Raw genomic sequence first — 21,612 nt, forward strand, 5'->3', positions numbered from 1 at the left:
TAGTCTAGATGCCCTCTGAGGTCCCTATCTAGCACGCAGGAGTTGAATTCCATCTTCCCTTCTGAAATCCACCATTGCTTACTGAGATGGAAGTGCCTTGTCCTTTCTTCAGCCCACTGGCCTAGTGTCTCCCCGTCTTCTGCATCACTGACTGCTGCAGCCTCACGTTTTATAGGAGACTGAGTACTCTCTGCAATACAGATAACGTCAACTCACTAAGAAAAGTCCTTTTGTGACTTTGCCACAGCTCTATGTTCAACTCACAACCTCTGATGACAGAATAATTCTTCTCAAGACACCTCCTTACAAAGGGCATTGCAAGGCTTGTGGTAGGTAAATTAAGAACACGGTCACAGATTGGATCTTGAATATACCCTCAATGCACAAGTGTTAAAGACTTTCCCTAGGATGGGTGCTATTGGTAGATAAAGGAAACTTAAACTTGGGGTGGTGGGGCCTAATGGGAGGTTTTGCTATCATTGGGGCTGTACCTTTGAAGGGACTGTCTGATCCAGATCTCTTTTTCCATTGTTTTTGCTTCCTAATAGTAAAGTAAGAGATGACACAAACACAGACACACATGCACGTGAGTGTACGAGCACACACACACACACACACACACACACACACACACACACACACACCATGATTCACTTCCATCACTCTAGGCTGTCTTGCCAAAGGACAAACCAAAAGAACCAGTCCATCATGGATTAAAATTGTGGTCACAGTTTCTCTTTATAAACAAATCACTCTTGATACAACGTGTTAGTGCTACAAAGTTGAGTGCCACAAACAACATCCTCAATTTATCCTCAGCAGAAATGTGAAAAGGATACATCCTGGGAAAATCACTACACAGCAGGAAAAAGCTAAAGGGCAAAACCAAGTACAAAAGATTATCAAATAGCGTATCAAACTGACTATAAACTCCCACATGAGAGTCATATAAAGTCTCACATCTTAACTGTCCAAGGATGTGACATGCGGTATCTTTATACAGCCTTGAATTAAATCATGTTTTAAAGTAACAGATCATAAAGTATCTGTACTAAACTTACTTTTAAATTAAATACACACACATGCATTATCTGTGTGTATGTGCATATGTACACGTGCTTATACATGTGGTTTTGTCTAAATGAACTTGACATTTGCTAGTAGATAATGAAAAAAGATTATTTTAAGAGCAAAAACAGCTCACTTCATAGGGTACTACTATGTGCTCAAGGGTAACTATGTGATTTTGGATTCTCCTACTGATGCTAGAACCTCATGTCTACAGGAAGGTCCACTGGAATAGTATATGATTTCATACATCTGATTTTTGAGTTGTATTTGAAAAAAACAAATCTTCAGCCCTCATAACAATAAGTAATCCACCCACTCAGCCACAGTGATCAGAATGCAATGTGGTTCATCCCTTTTGTCAAATTTCAGGAGTGAGGTGGTGGAGCCTATCAAAGCTTAATAGCATCAGTTTGGTTAGACACTGGATGCTGGGAACATCCCAACATGATAGCCAAGCTTTGATGCTGATGCTGGGAACATCCCAACATGATAGCCAAGCTTTGGTGCTGGTGTCTGGATCTGCATCCCAGATTTGTGTGTTATCTGCTGTAGAACACCGGACAGAAATGTGTTCACTCCTTGTAAGATGCTGACCATCATTCCCAGTGTGATTATCAGCAGAAAATCCGAGAGTACTTGGAATCCTTCTAGCATGATGCCATAATGGCTTAGTGTTCAATAAATTCTGGACATCCAAAGTTATGAAAAGTCGGTTTCTGCTATCTGTAGGGCTGTCAAGAAAGATGAAAAATACCCTGGGACACAAAGTGTAAATCTTTGGAGGAAGTTACACAAGGAAGCACTTTAGTTCACCCTGCATTAGACAGAACATTTTAATGAACAAAGTTAACAAATCACCTGCTGCTTCCCAGGTTCCCTGAGAGGTGGTTAACAGGCTGCCATCCATGGAGGCCTTTAAGGTGTTTGTGGGATCATTGACAAAAAGAAACCCTACTGAGAAGAGTTTAAACAGTAGCTCTCAGGAACTCCTCTAGTGAATAAGATTTGGGACAGTGCAGGGCACTAGAGTCACATGATTAGCTCATGTTTTCCGTCATAACACTCTGCCCCTAATTGCTAGGGAGGTCCAGGCATATGACACACATCCGACCTAGTAGGAAGCTGCTGAGCATTGACTAAGAGTAGGTTTGCAAACTCACCCTCTAGCGCCTTGAGTTTCCCTGAGCGCAATCTATTTATCTCGCTGTTTGGTAGCGCCCCTGCTCCTCCAGAGGCTGTATAGAAGGATAGAGGGATAGGGTCAGCCCATGGCACATAGTAGGATCTCAGAAAGTTGGCTTTTCCTGCTATCCATGGTACCAGGTGAATATAGCACATATTCTTGTTCTTTGGCAGGAAAAAAAAAAAAAGCAAGAGAGAACACTAGCTTGGGGCAAGAACAGGTGCTTCAAGTAGGCTGCAGATGGAAAACGGAGGGCCCAGGAGCTTGCGATGCCCAGGCTGGCTGCGATAAAGGGTGTAAAAACAGGTGGGAAACCAATACGGGTTGTGAGGAGAGTGAGACGCCTGAGATTTTTTTTTTCACTGTTTTTGTCTGGGACCATAAGAGACAGAAACTACTGGGTGGGGCACGGACTTCTTCGGCAGCTGTCTCTTCAGGAGTTAAAATTGTCACTGCTCAAACCCCTTGAAATCCCAAACTACATTTACCTGAAAAACAAACAGGAACAGTCTTGAAATCGAGACAATTTATCAAGAGACTAATTATCTTTTAAGCTTGTCTGGAATAGTAATGAGCCGTTTTTACACGAAAGCAGACCCCTGATGGATATCTCCCCATCACAAGCACAGGCAGCTTTCGCGGGAAGACGTTACTTCGGGGTAACTTCCCGCAGCAACCCATATGGGAAATGAACAGTGGGAACAAAATTCACAAATGTACCAAAGAGGCGGGCGCTTCCCGGAAGCGGTAACCATCTCAAAAATCTCCACTGCCTCCCGAAAGTTCTAAATGGAAGAAGGATGGATCAGTTAAGCACGCGAAATCATTCAAAGAGAGGAAGGCACTAACAAACACTCCATCACTTACAGGGAGATGCTCCAGTCTAAAACAAAGATTTACATGATTTAGAGGAGAAGCTGCTGGCTGACATAGTTAGTCTCTAAGAACCAGTGCGTAGGGCTGTGCGTGAGCGTGTATTGCGCATGCCTGTGAAGGCCACAGAACGCTTCAGATACTTTGCCTCAGCTGTCATCTATCTTGGCTTTTGAGACGAGTTTTCTCCTTGAACCTGGAGCTCACTAACAAGCTCACCTGGCTGACCAGTGAGCCCCAAAGATTGGCCTGTTTCTACCTCCCTGGCACTGGGATTAAAAGTGCCTGTCTCTGGCTTTTAAAGTGTGTTCCAGCGATTGAACTCAGGTCCTTGTCTCTATTCAGCAAGCATTCCTGAACTGGCTGAAGTGTCTCCAGAGTCCCCAGGTCTATTTTTTTCCGCACTCGGTAGCTTCAGAGTTTATTAGTGAGTCGCTCGGCATTGGACTCAACTTGATTTTACCTTAATAACAATCCCAGGACATAGGTATTATTACGAGGTCTGTTTTTACAGAAGAGGCAGCAGAGCCTTCGCATAATTTTTGGTTACTCTTCTCCAGTTTTCCATATACAAAAGAGCTTTAAATACAGAGTACTGGAAGTGCTGACCACAGTGGGGGAGACCAGCATCAGGTAATGTACTCTCCATGGAGGGCAAAACATAGAGATGGAAAAAAAAAACCCGATTAATCAAAAGAAACATTATTTAATGCTATATTTTAAAGTCAAAATTATTGGGAAAGGCCCAGAGAGATGGTAAAGCAGTTAACAACAATTGCTGCTTTGCAGAGAACCAGGGCTCAGTTTCCAGAACCCCCGCAGCAGCTCACAACTGTCTGCAACTCCAATTCCAGATAATCCCCTGCCTTCTTCTGCCCTCCCCCATGAGTGCCAGGCACGCACATGATACACATGCACACGTGCAGGGGAAAGATTAATACACATAAAATACACAAATACATCGGTTTTAAGAGATGATTGGAAAACTCCATGATGAATGAAAGACAGAATCTTCAATAAGGTCAGGTTTGACCTTGCACATGCACGCCTAAGCTCATATACTTTGTCCTCCTAGCCATACTGCAGAGCAAGGCTACCGCCAGGCTTAAATAAGTGATCTGAGCCTCAGTGATAATAAAAACCGGCCTAACTGATCCACAACAGGCCCATGGGTAAAACGTTCCCAAAGCCCACAGCAGTTTGAGCCTCAGTTCTGATCACACCAAACTTACTCATACAGAGAAGAAGAATCCAGTGTTGATAACCGGACCTCTATTCAGAGTCTTGCTTCACTGGTGGAACCCAATGAGAGCTGGGAAGAGATCCCTATGTGGCTAATATTAAGACTAGGGAGGCGCCTCCTACCACTCCGCCTGCTCTGACAATTAGGTCACCCTTACACTCAGGTTGTCGGTGGGCCTAAAGCCATTCCATATAAAAGAACTGAACAGGGAGAGGTGAATTTAATATCACCTCTCATTTCAAAATAAATCCTTCCAGTGGAATGGACCAGGTGAGGAAGTAAAGGCTTTCTACCATCTGCTGCAGCCTGGGCAATCTAATAAGAAAGCAGTTTTCGTTCACAAATATTGTTTAAGAAGTGCAGAGTTAGAGAAGACAGAGTAAGTCTCTACTTGCTGCTCACTGCGGCCAGTAGAGCCATTTGCAGCAACTTCCATGCTCAGCCCTCAAGATGTCCAACCTGGGGACCTGGGGAGACTGAGAAAACAGGAGACAGCATGGTAGAGACCTGTGCCTGGCCTGCCGCGAGAAATGCCACCATTTCTCTCCCTCACCCTCTGTTTTCTTCCCCTTCTCTTCTCTCTCAGATTCCTTTCTCCTTTAACATCCCGAGTCATCAGATCCTCCGCCTGAGCTGAAACCATGAACTGAGGGGACCAACACTTGCTCCCTGAAAATGTCCCAGATTTCCACAAATGTCCTCCAACCAAACTAAATGACAAGAAAGTTTCGTCTACAGTTCTCATGCGCATTGCTCACAAGGCCTTCGAGTGTCAACGTGCCTTTTTAAAAAAAGTTAAATCCACTGTCTGGTAGTGAGTGAACATCAGTTTACAAAACACTTCATCTTACTTTCCACTCAGTGACTTAATAGTTCCTCCCATAATCCATTAGCATTGATTCCTGCTTCATCAAATGTCCACAGATTCCAGGCCAGCTCAGTGCTGCACAGAACTCTACTGCTGAGCCACAGGGAAGCAGCTCTATTCAGTTGAAAAAAAAAAAAATAGACAAGTATCCACTTAAGACAGTACTTACTTTTAATAGAGCTTTCCTCTTAATTATAGCATAGCATTTGTTCTTTCAATTTTTCTGCACTTTCTCAATGACACCATCACACAGTAACAAACATAAACTTATGCTGTCTGAAATATGCCATTTAATCATAAACCACAATTTCCATATCACTGAGGAAAGACAAAAAAAACCCAAAAAAACCCTCAATGATCAAATTCCAGTGACTGAGGACCAAACTTGTTTTAAATTTTACTCCATGCTAAAGTTAGGTTTTATGCAGCAATATCAGAAATGATTTAAAGGTAAGAGTAAAGTATTGCTGCTATTTAAAACCCAACACTCCAAAGTGTTTACTGAAAATTAAACTGCAGTTCTTTATAATTTTTTTTTTGCAAATTGCAAATGCCTTGCAAATAGCGTTCAGACCTCTTGAAAGAAAGGAAATGTGATTGCAGAGGTCTCAGGATACTTCTTCGCTCCTTCCCTCTCCTCCCACCTCTAATTCGTTTCTCCCCAAATCAAAACTACCCTCCTATCACAAAATAAAACAAACAAACTAACTAAACTAAAAACATCATCTATCGCCTATCATTCCACCCATCTGTCTGGCAGATAGCTGCCTCACTAAGAGCTAACCTTATTTATCCTCTGCCCAGCCCCCACTAGGGTTTGACTTAGACAATCTCAAGTCACAGAATTTCCCAACTTTCCAACAAGGTGTAAAGTGAGAAGGAGAGACCGCCGGAGACAGATCCTCCATCTCAGAAGATGCTCCTGCGCAACTCAGGAGCCTGAGCCACCGAAAGGGGAATCTGGCCTCTCTGCAGAGGTGCAGACAAGGCTAGTAACAAAACTGCTTTTCATGGTGCCCCTCAAAAGCAGAGGCCCGAAGCAAGAAGTTGGAGAAGGTCACCATTGCCCTCTAGTGGCCAAAAGTGTAATCTTCCGCAAAAGAGTCCATTTCCAGAGAAGTACCAGGCTCACAATGTCGGTGTAAAATTAAAGCAGAAAGATGTTTAATTATCCTCCTCCACTGTTTTCTTTAGCATTTCGTGGTCAGAGAGGAATCTTTAGATGACCATTACAGGAACCCTGATGGACCAGTAAATTCATTCAGGGAAACCACACCGTTTCCAACTTCCTCCTGCTTTTCTTCCCCTCCTTTTCCCCCTACAAACCTGTGGATTTTATTCCCCTTTCCATTAAAATTTAACTTCCAATCTTAGAAAAGCTAGGTAACTTGATGTATTTCTGAAGCATCCACTTTGGAATAGGAATGTTGACCACTTCAAATTCTAAATAAAGAATGAAAGTTCTTGACAAATTAACCAACTTCTGATGGAATAACGACTGGTTTGGCAAAAGAGAAACTCTTTGCAAACATATTTTAATGCATTTAAATCAGTGAATAGGGAACACATAAAGTGAATGTGTGTTTCTAAGGGAATACTTGGAAATTTGTAGCAGTTCTGCAGACTTGGTTGTGAAACAGAAATGCTCACTGCCTTCTCTCGACTACATGGAGTGTATTTTGTTATTAGCCAATAAATAGGTAGGCCTCTAATCAAAGTAAAAATATAAAAGCCAATGTTGAAAATAAGCTCAAATAAACTTAGCATGCTTTTTGAACTTCCAACACAAAAGGATTGGGGAATGCATATTAAAATCAGATTTGTGGACCTTCTTTGGATGATTCAGAAGAAAAAACAGATTTACATACAACAGATCAAAGTTGACGTGAACCGAGTGCTTTTCCTCGGCTATTGGCATTCATAGATAAGGTTTCAAGACACACAAAGCTCGTGGAAGCATAGCTTTTGGCATTGTAAATCAAGCCATGACGTCAATGTCATGGTGATTCCCATATGAGGGTCCCCAAATCTGAATCCTGACAAAGCAGCCATGTAATTCTATTCAAAGTGAAAGAAAAGCCATGAATTACGAAGGGTTGTGCATTAAAGGGGCATGAAATTGACCCATATTCCCCCAAATGATGACACAGCTCTCCAACTCTGCACCCTCCTCCCACAAATAAACATTCTGAGGCCACCAAAGTAAATGGGGAAATATGTGTTCTGTGCCATAAAAATAAAATAGAGCTGTAACTTAATTTTTTTCAAATTAACAAAAGATTGCATCTTAATTGAAAATAGAATTTAAGTTTCAAGTAATTTGCTGCGGTGCACTGATAAGCGTTCTGAACATAATGGAAGTTCTGGGGTGTTATCAAGATGGCCCAATGCTTCCACAAGAACTATTTCTCAAAAGCTTGCTGTCTTTCTTCTTCTTGTTTCCCTAGCGTGCAACAAACCCACCTTGAACAAATCTGAAAGTCCAGCCTCACCAGATTATCCCATTTCCATCCTTCCTAAACATTTATTTGTTCAGCCCCTATTGGCAGGGTTGGAGAATGTTCTCTCTCTCTCTCTCTCTCTCTCTCTCTCTCTCTCTCTCTCTCTCTCTCCCCCCCCCCATCCCTCCATATGATAGCCTCATAAGTATAGGCAGACTTTGAACTAACAATTAAAATAATGAATAATGACAGTAACAACTGGTTATCACTAAAAATAAAAGTATAGACTCCAAATACTTCAACATGTTAAGATTTAACGCTTCTGAAAAAAAACATGCAAAGCCCATCTTCACACAGTAAAGTTTCCTGGTCTTTGGATGCCTGTCCCTGGTCTCCAGTGAGAACAGCTTGCATTCCTTTGTACTGGGCAGGATAGATGTTTTTGCACAGAGGGTTCGAATTCCAGGGCCTGACTGGCCAACCCTAAAACTTAAGAGCTAGAGATTGTTTAAGGAACTTAACATGCCTGTGGCTTCAGAGTCACTCTGGTACTGGCCACAGCTATGTCCCTTTGTTTTGTAACTTTTATTCCTTTGTTCTAGTAGAAGAGAAGCAGGCTGCCTGAAGCCAGGGTTGAGCATCTCTGTCTTGGTTCGGGAGAACTTCCGTCTCCTTGTTCTTAGGAAAACACAATTCCAACATTATTGAAATCAAGGTCAGTCCCTTCTTTTTCCTCTGCTAGCCTTAAAGGCCCTGGCACTGGGCTGAGCCTGGCTAATATGCTGATGTGCCTCCAAGGGATCCTCGGTCCTGAGAACATCTGTATGCGGGTCTCCAGGAAAATCCAGATACCCCGCAAAACCCTCGCTGCAAGCCCTAGCGATAAGGAAATTGATTTATCCTCTAGCCAGATTAATTATCACTGCTCTCTGAGCTTACACCGAAAACTTACCGCTTCCTAGTACACAGCTAAGAATGATCGGAGGAAAATAGGAGTAGATTTAGGAGCCATCGTAAAAGACTTCTTGGAGAAGAAACCGAAGGGGAGACTTTAGACAAATCTCTACCCTCCTGCAGTTCCAGGCTTTCATTAACCAACCCACTCCCAGTCCTTAGGGACGACCCTTCTTAGTGCAGAAATGGCACCGTTAAATAATTAGAAGATGCAATGTCTTCATAGCGTGCGATAGTCTGTGAAATTCCTGCTGCATTTATGACCAAAAGCAACAGGGCTTCTTTGAACATCTAGCGAACCTTTTGCCCGCGGATGGCAGGAGCGAGGAGCCCTGGCGAAAACCCGGCTTTGGCAAGAAAGAGAACACGGAGCTGGACCCGAGGCCTCCTGGGTCCCATTTTCTTCAGGGACTCTTTGCATCACAGATTGAGAAGACCCTGCCAAGGAGAGCCTAGGTGGAAGCGAAAGGGAAGGATGCCCCCGCGGCCACCCCCTTCCCGCCGCTCCTGGCCCTTCCTGCAAGGCGGCTCGGAGGCCAAGCTCAGGGAGGGAGGCGAGCGTGCGGAAGCTAGGGAGGCTTGAAGCGCTCCGAGAGGAGGCGCAGGCTTTGGGGGGAAGGTTTGACTCTCAAAGTTAACATTGACCCTGGAAAGCTTCCTCTAGCCCAAGCCGGAACCCAGCTAGAGTCTGAGCCGCCCACAGACCACCCACTACACCGCTAGGAGCTAAGGAGGGCGAGAGGAGCCCCCGAGGAGGCGCTGGCTGACTCGAGGGTTGATGCGCTCCGCAGCCGCCGGCCTCGGAGCCGCAGTCGGAAGACCCGGACCCACGCTATCAAAGTGCGGCCAATTGCCTCTCCCCTCCCCGGCCGCTTGCTTTCTTCTGGGCTTCCCCCCGAGCTCTCTTTACCAGGACTGCGTCCTGGGTAGCTCTCTATGGAGGTCCTGGAGGACCCCTCTAGGAATCCTGCAGAGAGCGATCCAGTCTGGGGAACAGGCACTGCGCTGGCGGGCGGCACCGCACAGGGGTCGACTTTCCCTAGAGACATGACCAGAGCAGTCTGCGTGTCCAGAGCTCAGTTCTGCAGTCCCTTGCCCCAACCCAGAGCAAATCCGCTATGCCAAAGCCTTGGTGCAACACCTCCTGGAGGGGGGAACACATCAAAGAGCGGGGGAGTACACATCTGGCGCCTCAAACCCCTGCTCTGCCCGCGTCCACAGCTGGCTGCCTTCTCTTTTTTCTTTTCTGATTTTAAAAACAAATATTCTTTTAACACCCCCCCCCCCAAAGCCCTCCCTCTTTGCATTAGTGATCCCATCAACCAGCAGCCTCCCCACTTCGGTGGACAGTCTCTTCCAGAAGCGATTATTTCCTCTTTCTGCCTACTCCGAGAAGCCCCATCTAGACACGGGCTAGAGACTCGCAGAGCGCCTCACCTGGGGCCCTTGCGGGCGAACGCGACCTCCCGGCCGGCGGTCCCTGGCACTGGGTGAGCGCAGTGGTGTCAGCCCGGGCCCCAGTCCGAGTCCCATTCACAAGTCGGCGGCGGCTGTGAGCGGCCCCCGCGGCATCTGCTCCTCGGCCCGCGACGCTCCCCTCAGCTGGCGGCGGCCGCGGAATGAGCCGCGGAGCGCGCTAGTGGCAGGAATGAGAAACCGGGGGGAGGTGGCGGGCAGGCGGGCGGGTTGGGGGGGGAGGGAGGAGGGAGGCCGCTGTTGGGAGGGAAGGAGAGGGAGGGGGCGGAGAGGAACCGAGACTGCTAGACGTGGAGAATTGGGCCTGGAGCCGGCGACGGGGCCGACCCTGTCCGGGCCCCTCCCTCCGGGGGCCCGCGAGATGCCAAACCCCGGGATAGGTGGCCGCTCCTCCGTCCCCGGGTCGCAGTGCTTGGTCTCCTCTGGGGGCTCAGACAGAGTCTGAAGCGACTGAAGTTGGGCTCCAGGGATACACAGCCAATCAGAAAGGGCGACGGAGGGAAGCTGGAGAGGGCTTGAGAGCCCCCATTTTCCTCTTTTCCTGAAATCCGCTCCAGATGGGCTAGCTAGGGCCTCGACCGGCCGACTGGAGGGTGGATTGGATGGAAGGCATTGCCCAAGTAGGGGAGACAATCGGGATTTAGGGAGTGCATTCTCCTCTCTATCTGTGAGCACTCCGCCCTCTGAAAATCTCTCCACGTTAACCGCTCCTGCCCAGCCACCCTCTCCCGTGCCTTCAGAACCCAGCACCTATCCTTTGCAAAGTCGGTTTCCGGGAGAGCAGTGAAGACACTGCAAAGAAGCATTCGTAAAAACTCAATCTCTGTTTTTGTTGTTTTTTTTTTTTCTCTCTCTCTCTCTCAATTTTATTCTATCCTACATGGAAAGCCTAGGCGTGTATGCGTGGAGAGCTTCCTAGGGGTCAGTCCTGCCGGGAGTGTTTCATGGTTTCTGCCCAACCAGGTACAAGCAATGTCCCTACCCCACCCCCCACCCCTTGGTTTCACTTGTTGCCTCCCCCACTGGTCACCGCAGAACCCCCCCCGCAAGAAAAACCCCAGAGAGAATGCCATTCGGCTAGCGGATGGGCCTATGTAAAGAACTACCCTGCTGGCGCCCAAACTCAAACTCCTGTTTATCCCTTTACCACAAGGACACACTACAGCAAGACAGACCCCAACCCATTTCCAGCCCATTCTGGAGGGATGCGTCTTCCGAAAAAACACCAGGGACTAGGCGGGGGCGCTCATCATATCTAGAGCTGTGTGGAGACGCGCACTGTGAATGTGATGTAAGGATTGGTGCCTCAATGTGGATCTCGGGTTAGGACAAGTTTCCAGTCTGGAAGGTGATGGAAAGAGCAGAGGTGAAGTTTCCAGTGGGTGGAGGTTGAAAAGGAATCTTATAAAGAAGGAGGGTCGTGATGGCGTGGCAGTAGTGACCCCAGGAAAAGAACAATAAAATAAATAAAGACATAAGAGGAAAACGCTGGAAAACGCATCAGAAACAGCAGCGCCGAGAGGGGATTAACAGGGACCAGAAGTTAGAAGGAAAGAGACCAACGAAAGAAGAGAATGCTTAGTATCCAAAGCGCAGGGGGAGGAGCACATGTGAGCATCTAGGGAGAGTAGATGGTAGAGGAACCCCAGCTCTTGGTCACCAGCCCAGGGGACCCAGAACTCTCACAGATTCATTGGTTTCCCTTGGGCTCCGGAAACGTGACCAGGAACCAAGGGGCGGACAAGACTGCAGGAACATCTGCCCTATGCTTGCGTTTTCCCCAGCATCTCGGGGTCCCGGTGACACTGGATGCGGTGACCCCACTACCCCAGTCACCATCCTGCTGGGAAAGAAAGCATCTATCACTCCGTGTGGACGTGGCCTTATAACTGCCCACTCTTCCTTCGAGGAAAGGGGGCGCTAAGCTTCCAGCTCCCACTTCACTGATTCCTCCGCTTCCCTCGATCAGGATCGTGCCCAAAGTGCCAGGCCTCCCACCGCCGCTGCCACAACACCGGGCTGATAGGGGTTGCTGCTCAGGCGCCCTTCAGGTGCTTCTCTGGAGCGAGCAAGCTTCTGCCTGCTCCTGTTGGCTCAGGGACCTAAGTTCTTTTGGCGGCTATTAGGATAGGTTTTGCTTTCTTCTTGTCTCTTTGGCACTGTCTTTTCATCTGAGGTCTGCACTACGCCCTCAAACTTTGGGCAGGTTCCAAACCGCCACCGGAAGTCCCCACGATAAAAGAACATAGAGGCTGCTCTCTAATCAGTCCCATGTATGAGTGATGTTACTGGGCGGGCGGAGCGAAAAGTGCCCGACTCGCCCCTAATATTTACTTCAATACGGCTCTGAAGTGGCTCCAAACCTTTGCCTGGATTTTTGCATCCTGTCCACATAGGCATAGAGGGAACAAAGGAAACCTACAGCGGGCACCAATGTAACCACTTGCTAGACAGAGACTCAGAGCCTTTAATGAGTCGGGCACCAATAAGGAAAGTCTCAGGAAGTCGAGTTGGAGGTATGTATATCTCAGGCTGGCTGAAAATTGCCCTCTGCTTTCTGCACAGAAATCAAGTGACAGCAATTGTTCTTTGAGACTAGCTGCTTCACGAATACAGCATCATCGAGATTTTAAAATGAAGTAATGTGTAATGGATAGTAGAAGTGAACCCTCTTTACATAATTCTATGCCAAGGATTCTTTCTACTCCAAATCAGAGGAAACGTACCATACCAAGCCCGACATGTGAATGAATGGTCACAGCAGCCTTAGCTACAAATGGCCTGCACATGGGAAACAAAGCAGAGGGCCATGGGGAAGCGAGTCAAACACATTATGGATCCTTTCAACGGAATATTATTCAGCAGGGGAGAGGAAAGGGAAAACGATGCTTGCTGCGTCACGAAGGAACTCTAAAAATATGGCAAAAGCCAAAAACAATACCACAAACCGCATGATTCCACCGATATGCAATGTCTCAAAAAAGGCACGTTTACAGACAACAGATCAGTGGTTACCCGAGTGTGAGGTTCCAAACCGGAGTCTGCTTCTGTGGAGTGAGGATGAAGGCGGTTTGTTTAAGTGCTGTAAATGAAATAGCAAGTGAAGGCTGTGCAAATCTGCTAAAAACACCTCCAATGATGATAAAAAGCCAGTAGGTCTTTCTTTCAGGAAGATTTCGAGGGCATTCTGTGACCTGCAACTAAACCCTTAGAGTAGACTTCTTGCAAGGCAAGAGAGGAAATCAAGTGAAAAACTGGTTTTGCAAGTTTGATTCTTATGGAAGACCGTCATAGGTCTATTTGGCAAGTTCTGCCTTGGCAGCTGCATTGGAGAGTCTTACAAATGTTAAAGCAAGCTAGTTTCCCCCCTACACACACCTTAAGTCTCCTAAGTGATTAATTCCAAGGACCTAGACACAGGCACTCCAGCTCATTCTATCTCCTTGTCTGTTAAGCACACCTACACAGCTCAGAGTTTGCATTGCAGAGGGGAACTTTTCTCTTTTTTTGTGTGACTATGTTAGGATCTGTCATAGAAATCCATATTAAGCACTTGGGTGGAGTAATGTGTGATTTCAGTTGAGATTGCAAAAGGAAAAGAATAAGAAGAAAAAAGAAAAGGACGTCACCAAGTTCTGAGAGCAGTAACCGAGTTCTGCTGCTAATCTTCCTTGCTTTTACCTTGCTTTTCAAGAGAGGAAACTCGAGTTCAAGGCTGCCTGTGCCTTCTACTCCAGACCCCCGTGGAAGCCCAAATGAACCTCTTCTAGTCTCTGTCTCTCCTTGGAGCAGGACTGATAATTTCCTGCCTTCTCTTCATCAAAGGGACCAGGTCCCTTTGATGTGTCTCTCCTCAGACTCTGAAGATAGCCAGGGCCTGCATTGCTATTCTTTATTTCCAGTCAGAAGCCCCAGGCTCCCCAGATCTTCCAGAAACTTCTTGCTCTAGAGAGACCCTTTGGTAAATGGCCTTAAAAGTGAGGCAAAATTGAAGCAAGGGCTAGATTTCCTCAAACTGACTTAGCTTTCAGATATGCCTTCCCCAAGCAGAGAGGGCACACAGAGAAATATTAAATGAGAAAACCATTATGAGTCAATTTTAAAGAAATAAAGAGAGGAGTGGGAGAGAGAGAGAGGGAGAGAAAGAGAGGGAGGAAGGAAGAAGAAAAAAGGAAGCGAGGGAGGGAGGATGGAAAGAAGGAAGGAAGAAAGAAACAAAGAAAAACAAAAAAAGAGCGTCACGTGTCTTTGATCTCTATTTGAATCCCTTTTCTGCCTGTTGTGTCTCATTTTTTCTGGAAACACTTGAATAAGCATCAAGTCCTTCAAGACCAAAGTAAGGCAGAGTCCAGCTTGGTGAGTTAGTGAGTTTATTGGGTTTACTTATAGGAGCAGAAGTAGCTCAGAAATATCTCTACTGCCAAAAGACCACCCTGGCATGGCTTGTCAAAGAATTCTGAGGCACACTGCAGGACTTACAATTAGATCCAAGAGTCACTTCCAGGCTGCCTGGTTTGTCTGAGAAGGTCTCTCAGCAGTCAAGGCTGATTATAGAAACTTGGCAAAGGAGGAACCGAGTGAATCTGGCCAGTTTCAGGGACTTCCTGAAGCTATTAAATTGTTTCCCTCCTGAACTTAATGAAATTCCCAGGAGGATGAAACGTTTCACCCTAAGTTTTTAAGAGCGAGACGGGGTTTTATCTCATCAGAAACGACTACACTACAATCACTCACTGGCTGCATAGTTTTTAGCAAGTGCTTATCTGCTTCCAAATGCAGTTTCTAGATCTGTCAAATGAGATAATTGCCTATACCTCAACTACTGTGGCGATTCAGTACCTTCCCATTCCAAAACAATAAGTTTTGTGCCTAGAACAGAGGCTCAATAAATAGGAGCTATAGCTTTTATTATTAATTATTAGATTTGCTTGCCATATCTTCATTGATCTGAATAAGAAGTCCTGTTGTAATTATAGATTATAATTGTTAGGATTAGAAATATGAATCTCATCCTAGAATATTATGGCTGTTGAAAGCTGTAGTAGAACTACAGTTTGCAGTGACAATATCAGGAGAAAGAAAAGTCTGGGTCCATCCTATGCCTGCCACAAATTCCTCAAATCACAATTGGATGAGCCATTCCCATTCGCTGAGCTTCACACCTCATAGTTGTAAATGAAAGTCTGTCCAAGTTAAACTCTGAGGTGGTGATGGGGAATTCTTACAGAGCTGAAGTTTTGGAATTATTTTTTTTCCTCTCCATTAAAAGCAAAGCATCAGGCTGGAGAGATTGCTCAATGGTTAAAATCACTGGTTGTTCTTCCAAAGGACCCAGGTTCAATTCCCAGCACCTGCAAGGTTGCTCCCAACTGTCTGTCTCTGCAAGATCTAACACTTTCACACATATATATGTAGGAGAAACACTTATGCACATAAAATGTAGATAGAGAGAGGGGAGAGATAGATAGATAGGTAGGTAGATAGGTAGTAGATAGATGGATGGATAGATAGATAGATAGATAGATAGATAGATAGATAGATAGATAGATAGATAGATAGATAGACTCAAAGATGCAGTTCCACTTTCTGCCACTAGGAACAAGCGGCTCACCACCTCATGCTAACTCAGACTGCAGCCATCTCCTCATTGGAAACTCCTTCACAAGTCTATCAGTAGTGTTTTAATCGCTCCCTTCTCACCTGGACTGTAAATTTCCCTAAGGGAACTGATGATATCCTTATGACTAATATCTCCAATCATTCCCAGCAGCTCTCTCAGTGTCTGACACACAAAAGAAAACAAACCAGGGAATATTTTTGAATGAGCTAATATTTCTGAGTGTATTAAAACCAGGATATTGGCTAAATACTAAATACTAAAATGATAGTACTATAGTACTATATCATAAGCTGTCTCCATCCTCAGTGACTTAAAACAACAATTATTTGGTCTATTATCAACAGACCAAATCAACTATTTGGTTGGGATATCAACTATTATCAACTATTATCAACAATTATCTGGGTTTGGTTGGGATTGTTTGGTCTAGAGTGAGTTGGTTAAGAAAACCTCAATTTAGATTTCTTGATTTCTCATCATCCTTTCGATATTAATGTGGTAATATTCTTTTTTTTTTTCTGTTTTATCGGGACAGAGTTTCTCTGTCTAACAGCCCGAGATATTCTGGAACTAGTTCTGTTGACCACCCTGGCCTCGAACTCACAGAGATCCACTGGCCTCTGCCTCCCTAGTGTTGGGACCCAGCTAATGTGGTGATATTCTAATAGTTATGGAAACCTTGCAAGACATCATCATGTGGGAATATACACACCTCTGGAGTTCTATGGTCCAGTACTCAAGACTCTCTCTTCTGACTTATCCTGTTGGCCAGTGCATATCACAGGGCTAGATGGCTGGTTAAGGCAATGGAAGGCTAGAATCTGATTCTTATTTTTCCCAGTGGGAGAGACTTTGGTGTCAAGTAAGGAATCATGTCCCTACCGGGGAACGTGCAGCGTTAGAGGAACTGCCAAGCTCTATAACAGGCAGAAGCAGGTTTCCAGCCTTCCTCCCTCATAGCCACCATGTGTTTCCAGGTCCCATAGTTTCTGATAGACATGAACACAATTCTGAAAATCATTGAATTGATCAGGGGACCATTCAGTCTGACTTCAAATCATTGTATTGATGTCCTTATTTTTTTATCAAGGTTCATGATGGAAATGAAGAAGTCAAGCCTTTTAATAAAGTAATAATAATAACTACTAAGTTTTCTTCAGCCTGTTTTATATTCCAGAAACATTTATGTATAAAACTAACAATCCTCTAGACACTCTTTCAAAACCTATAGTATCATGCCAGTTTTACAGATGAGAGAATTATGAAGCTACATGTAATGACCAGTTGACAACAGTTGACAAAGCGAAGAGCTGGTACTCCTGTCTTCGGATGTGTGACTTACAAGGTTTCTGTCACATTAGCTTCCCTTTCTGTGGAGAAAGTTGTGATGGGCTTCAGTCTTGAGATGATAAGGAGGAAGAAGAAGAGAGAGAAATTGACTTTGTTCCATATTCTCAAGGTAGAGGCCATCTTTCAGATGCTGAGGCGCATTGCCTCATACATAAATAAATTAATTGAAGAGGCAATGATGACCAGATGGGGAGAAAGCAGAGAAGAAAGAGCAGGAGAAACAGAAGAGAGGCAGTGAGATGGCACCATATGGAATGGAGTTTTCCACCAAGCCTGTGAACCCAAGCTTAGTTCCCCCAGATTCACATGGAATCAGGCTAGAACCCTGACTTCTACTTCTTCAGGCTGTCCTTTGACCTACACACACAACACACACACACACATACACACACACATGTGGAGGCCGCTTGTTGGTTCCCAGCTGCTCTGCAACACAGACCTGAAAAAAACACAAAAACTGTATTAATTAAATCAATGCTTGTTTGCCCATTAGCTCTAGCTTCTTATTGGCTAACTCTTACATATTAATTTAACCCATTTCTATTCATCTGTGTATTGCCATGAGGTCGTGGGCTACCAACAAAGTCTTAGGGCATCTGTCTCCGATAGCAGCTCCCTGGCTTCTCTCTGACTCTGACTCCTTTCTCCCAGCATCCAGTTTAGTTTTCCCTGCCTACCTAAGTTCTACAACTTTTGTTTACCTTCTAGAGACCCCTTGATCATTGAGGATCTATTTATCTCTTTGCTATCATTTAAGGAAAAGTAATCCAACTTCAAGACATGTGTATTCATTGCTTGCATTTTTATCTATCTAGAATTTCTTTTCTAGATTAGTTTCTCTGTGCTTACCTTGTCACTTTGCCCTCTTAATAGGGATTCCTCTGACTCTCCTCAGCATCAGCACTTACTCATGACTCCCATTACCACTGACCATCATTTCCTATCCATTCTGACAAATTTGTCCCTGTCCATAATGACTATATCTGCTAGAAATAGCATTGCGTCTTTTATTGACTCATGTTTGTTGGTTGTTTCACCCTACTAAGATGCAAGCTTCAGGAGGGCAAAATACATATTCTCCCTTGTTCAATCCTATAACTTGAGCATCTAACACAGTCCTGGGCATATGGTAGGCACTCAGTAAATATTTGTAGACTGAATTCATGAATAGTAAATGCATGAATAATGCTAGCTGAATGAATGAGTCCCCAACCCTAAAGCAGATGGATCATCTGCTTGAATCTAAACACGATGCAAGTGTCCCTTGTTTACAAAGTGAATTTAATGATGCCAATTATTCGCATTACAAAGAAACCTGAGCCTTCAATTTACGAAAGGTTTCTTTCAGATGATGGTTAAAATAGCTACCTCCTTCGGCGCTTTCTAAAAGATAATCCAATTTACAAAATGATGGGATGCAGACGACTTTCCTAGGGTGTATGAATTTCCTAACATTAAGTATACAGGACACATAATGACAACTGCTGCTACTTTCTGACTTCACTTTGTGTGCTGTATGGACTCAGAAAGTGGTTTATTGAAACACCTCACAGAAGACTATTTCCATGTTCATATGTGCATTCATTTACATCCCTTTTAAGACTCCTGAATAGAAGAATTTAAATGTGTTTGCTCTCCAGGAGAACTACTGGAAATGTATTCAAGTTTGGGACTGGCTTGCTTTGCAAATAGCCTACAATTTGAACAACATGGCTCCATAGAGATCTGAGCTCCAATTTTCATGACCTTTCACTCAGAACTGGAAAAGGAAAGGCAGAAATCATCCTTAGTCCTCCTTAATGTTCTAAACTTAAGGCAGATGAATCTGCTTAGGATATCAGGTGAATTTTTCCATATTTGATCTAGTTGCTGAACACATTTCCCTCTTCCAGCATCTCTGGCTCAAGGGCTAATAATAGTGGTGTTTCCTTGTAACACAAGATGTACCAAAAACTGGAGTAGTTTGAGACCAAAGGTGCCTTGAGGGCTTTCTTTTCTTCTAAGAAACAATATTCTGGAACAGTCTGTCTATTCTGATTGACAGTCTCCTTACTTGTAAGATGTAAAACATGATTGGTCCTCATTGCATAGACTTCTGGGCTCCTTGGAAAATTAAGGGGCACCGAAAGAACTCCAAGGCTCCAGACATGCAGACAGGCTCAGCAGGCATTTTACTAGAAAGTTATGTCCCAGCCAAGAAAAACAAGCTAGTATTATTATTTAATGCATAAACATTTTTATTCAAGCTCTTCCTATTAGCTTCCATAATATTGTGGACATTTTGTAGGTAAGGGGAAATTTCACAGTGCTGGAAATGTTCACTCAAAGTCAGACAACAGCTGGTCAATTGGTGAATTATGAAATAATGTTCAGTTGCTCAGGTCCTAAAGGCAGTGTAACTGTGAATCTAATTGACATGGAGGAAGGGAAGTCGATGTAGGAAAACATCATAGTGTCCAGAAGACCAGGGATGCATGTAGAAAGGAATCTTTCATATGCTAGCAATGGGTTGTACAAAACCTTTTAGGTAAAATGGGATTTGATAAGTACTTAGTAACATAAAAAGTGATCGATAAAACTTCTGCTTCATAAGCTTCGGTATAGAATGCAGAGATTCACAATCCAGAGTTCTGTACATTATGAAAAGAATGCCAAAATGTATCCATATGTAGTAGCACTCATTGGATTGGTTTTGTTGTTTTCATTGTTCTTCTGTTGATACAGAGCTCAGGACTTGTCACTTAAGCAGATGAGGGCCTATAATTTAGAAGAAAGATTCAGAATAGAGAAGATGATTTTGGATGAGTTTTTGAAATGGAGTCAAGTCTTCATATTGTAGTAGTTGTAGCATCAAGAGCAAAATATATACTGTGAATCATTTTTCTAGGACTAACTAAATAATTGAAAAAGGTACACTTTTCTGACTAGCAGAAATATGGATGATAACCAGTTGTGTGAATATGGGAATAAGAATTTGGCATAAGTTTCTAAAGTTTGGGGCTGTATGAGAGTATTTTGGACAAGAGGATGCTCAGAGACTTTCTTCTGGTGTCAGAGTTTCCTCATATTTAACTAGTTAAAATTCAGAGTCTTTATATCTGACACAAGTGAAATAGATTCTGGAATTTGTATGACCCCCTTTTTCTCTCTAATTTTTTTTCCTAAAATGTGAAGATTTGCCCCCAAAGATTTCAATATGTCAGCTTACTTCTAAAAGACCATGATTACTGATTATGACCAACCCAAGGATGATTTCTGAAAGCTATCTCCAAAGGATATAAATATTGATTTCATATCTGTTGGAACTATTCTGGGACACAGTCAAAGAAGTCTGGGAGGCACTTATTATGATGAAAAAATACCAGAGATATTCAGATATCTTAGAGCTCTGTGCAGAAGTCACCTGGGTCTTATATTGTCACAAAGCCAGCCTTTTATCACTAGCTTGTTGGTAGTCACAGCATCCAAGTTTCATCACCTGTGATATTTCTTACTTAATATGTCCATGCAATGCTCAGTCACAGTGTGCTCTCTCCGCTCCGGTTAATTGCAGGGCAGACTCCACTGACATAGAACATGGACTTGAAAATCAAACAAGCTCAGGCTTGAGCTCAGTTTGTGCTCCTTACTTAACTGACCCGGAAGCTTCGGACTTCTGCAGCTCTAAGTTGATAAGGCCTTCCATATCTGCTTCTGAGGATTGTTGTTACTTAAGAAAGGAAAATGGCTGTGGTTTAAACATTCTAAATTCTCAATGAATGCTTTTCCCTACTCTTCTCTCTCTGTGTTCTTTCTTGCTTCCTTCCTGTCCCTGCTCTAATACAGCATGGAGACATGAGGAGAGACAGTTTGGAAAAATATCCCCTTCTCCACAAAGACTCTCACTTCTATGATAATTCATTCTTCTATATGTATCTCATCATCCCTTATGCTGAAGATCTCATGTATGTCTATGCAAAGACATCTATATCGTAAGAAGACCACTTGTTGGTGCTCCAGTGTGGTCAGTGTAAAACCTGAGGAAGCTTGGAAAGGAATTCTAGACACACACACAAAAATAAAATAAAATAAAATAAAATAAAAAAGTTTAGCTACATTTTTTTAAGCTGGTGGCTTGCTGCAGCTTTTTAAAGAGAGGTCTTTCTGATTCAGTGGTAGCAAGACAAACAAAAACAAAAAACAAACAAAAAACATGTGGTTTTAATACAGTGTCTTCCTGGTTCACCAGCATGAATGGCTCTGGCTCTTTTGGAAAGTCCAGCTAGGAGCATTTAAATGGGGTTTGTGAACAGAGTGCTACAACTTGCTTAATGACAACCTAGACTGGCTGTGTGCCTAAAAATGAGACTATGAACATGGCTCTCAGAGGCAATGAACAGCTCTGCCATGTTGGGCTAGGTGGAGCAAGCAGGCAGGACCTTGCCATGTGGCAATACACAGAGTAATGGAGATGGGCTAAATTAATATGCAAGAGTTAGGGAATAAGAAGATAGAGCTAATGGACCAAGTGGTGATTAAATTAATACAGCATCT

The 21,612-nt window shown here is 44.1% G+C and overlaps 1 protein-coding gene across 1 annotated transcript in view; it reads right to left on the reverse strand.

Annotated features, from left to right (window-relative positions):
• Cdh11 (cadherin 11) overlaps positions 1-10,250 on the reverse strand; it is a 164,585-nt gene extending 154,335 nt beyond the window's left edge. The window contains exon 1 of the mRNA XM_085682073.2: positions 10,071-10,250. The gene's annotated coding sequence lies outside the window, so the exon portion shown is untranslated. The remainder of the gene's footprint in view (positions 1-10,070) is intronic.
• Positions 10,251-21,612: the final 11,362 nt, after the last annotated feature.

Source organism: Myodes glareolus, chromosome 22 (assembly GCF_982192425.1).
Source record: "Myodes glareolus chromosome 22, mMyoGla1.1, whole genome shotgun sequence".
Classification (NCBI taxonomy): Eukaryota; Metazoa; Chordata; class Mammalia; order Rodentia; family Cricetidae; genus Myodes; species Myodes glareolus.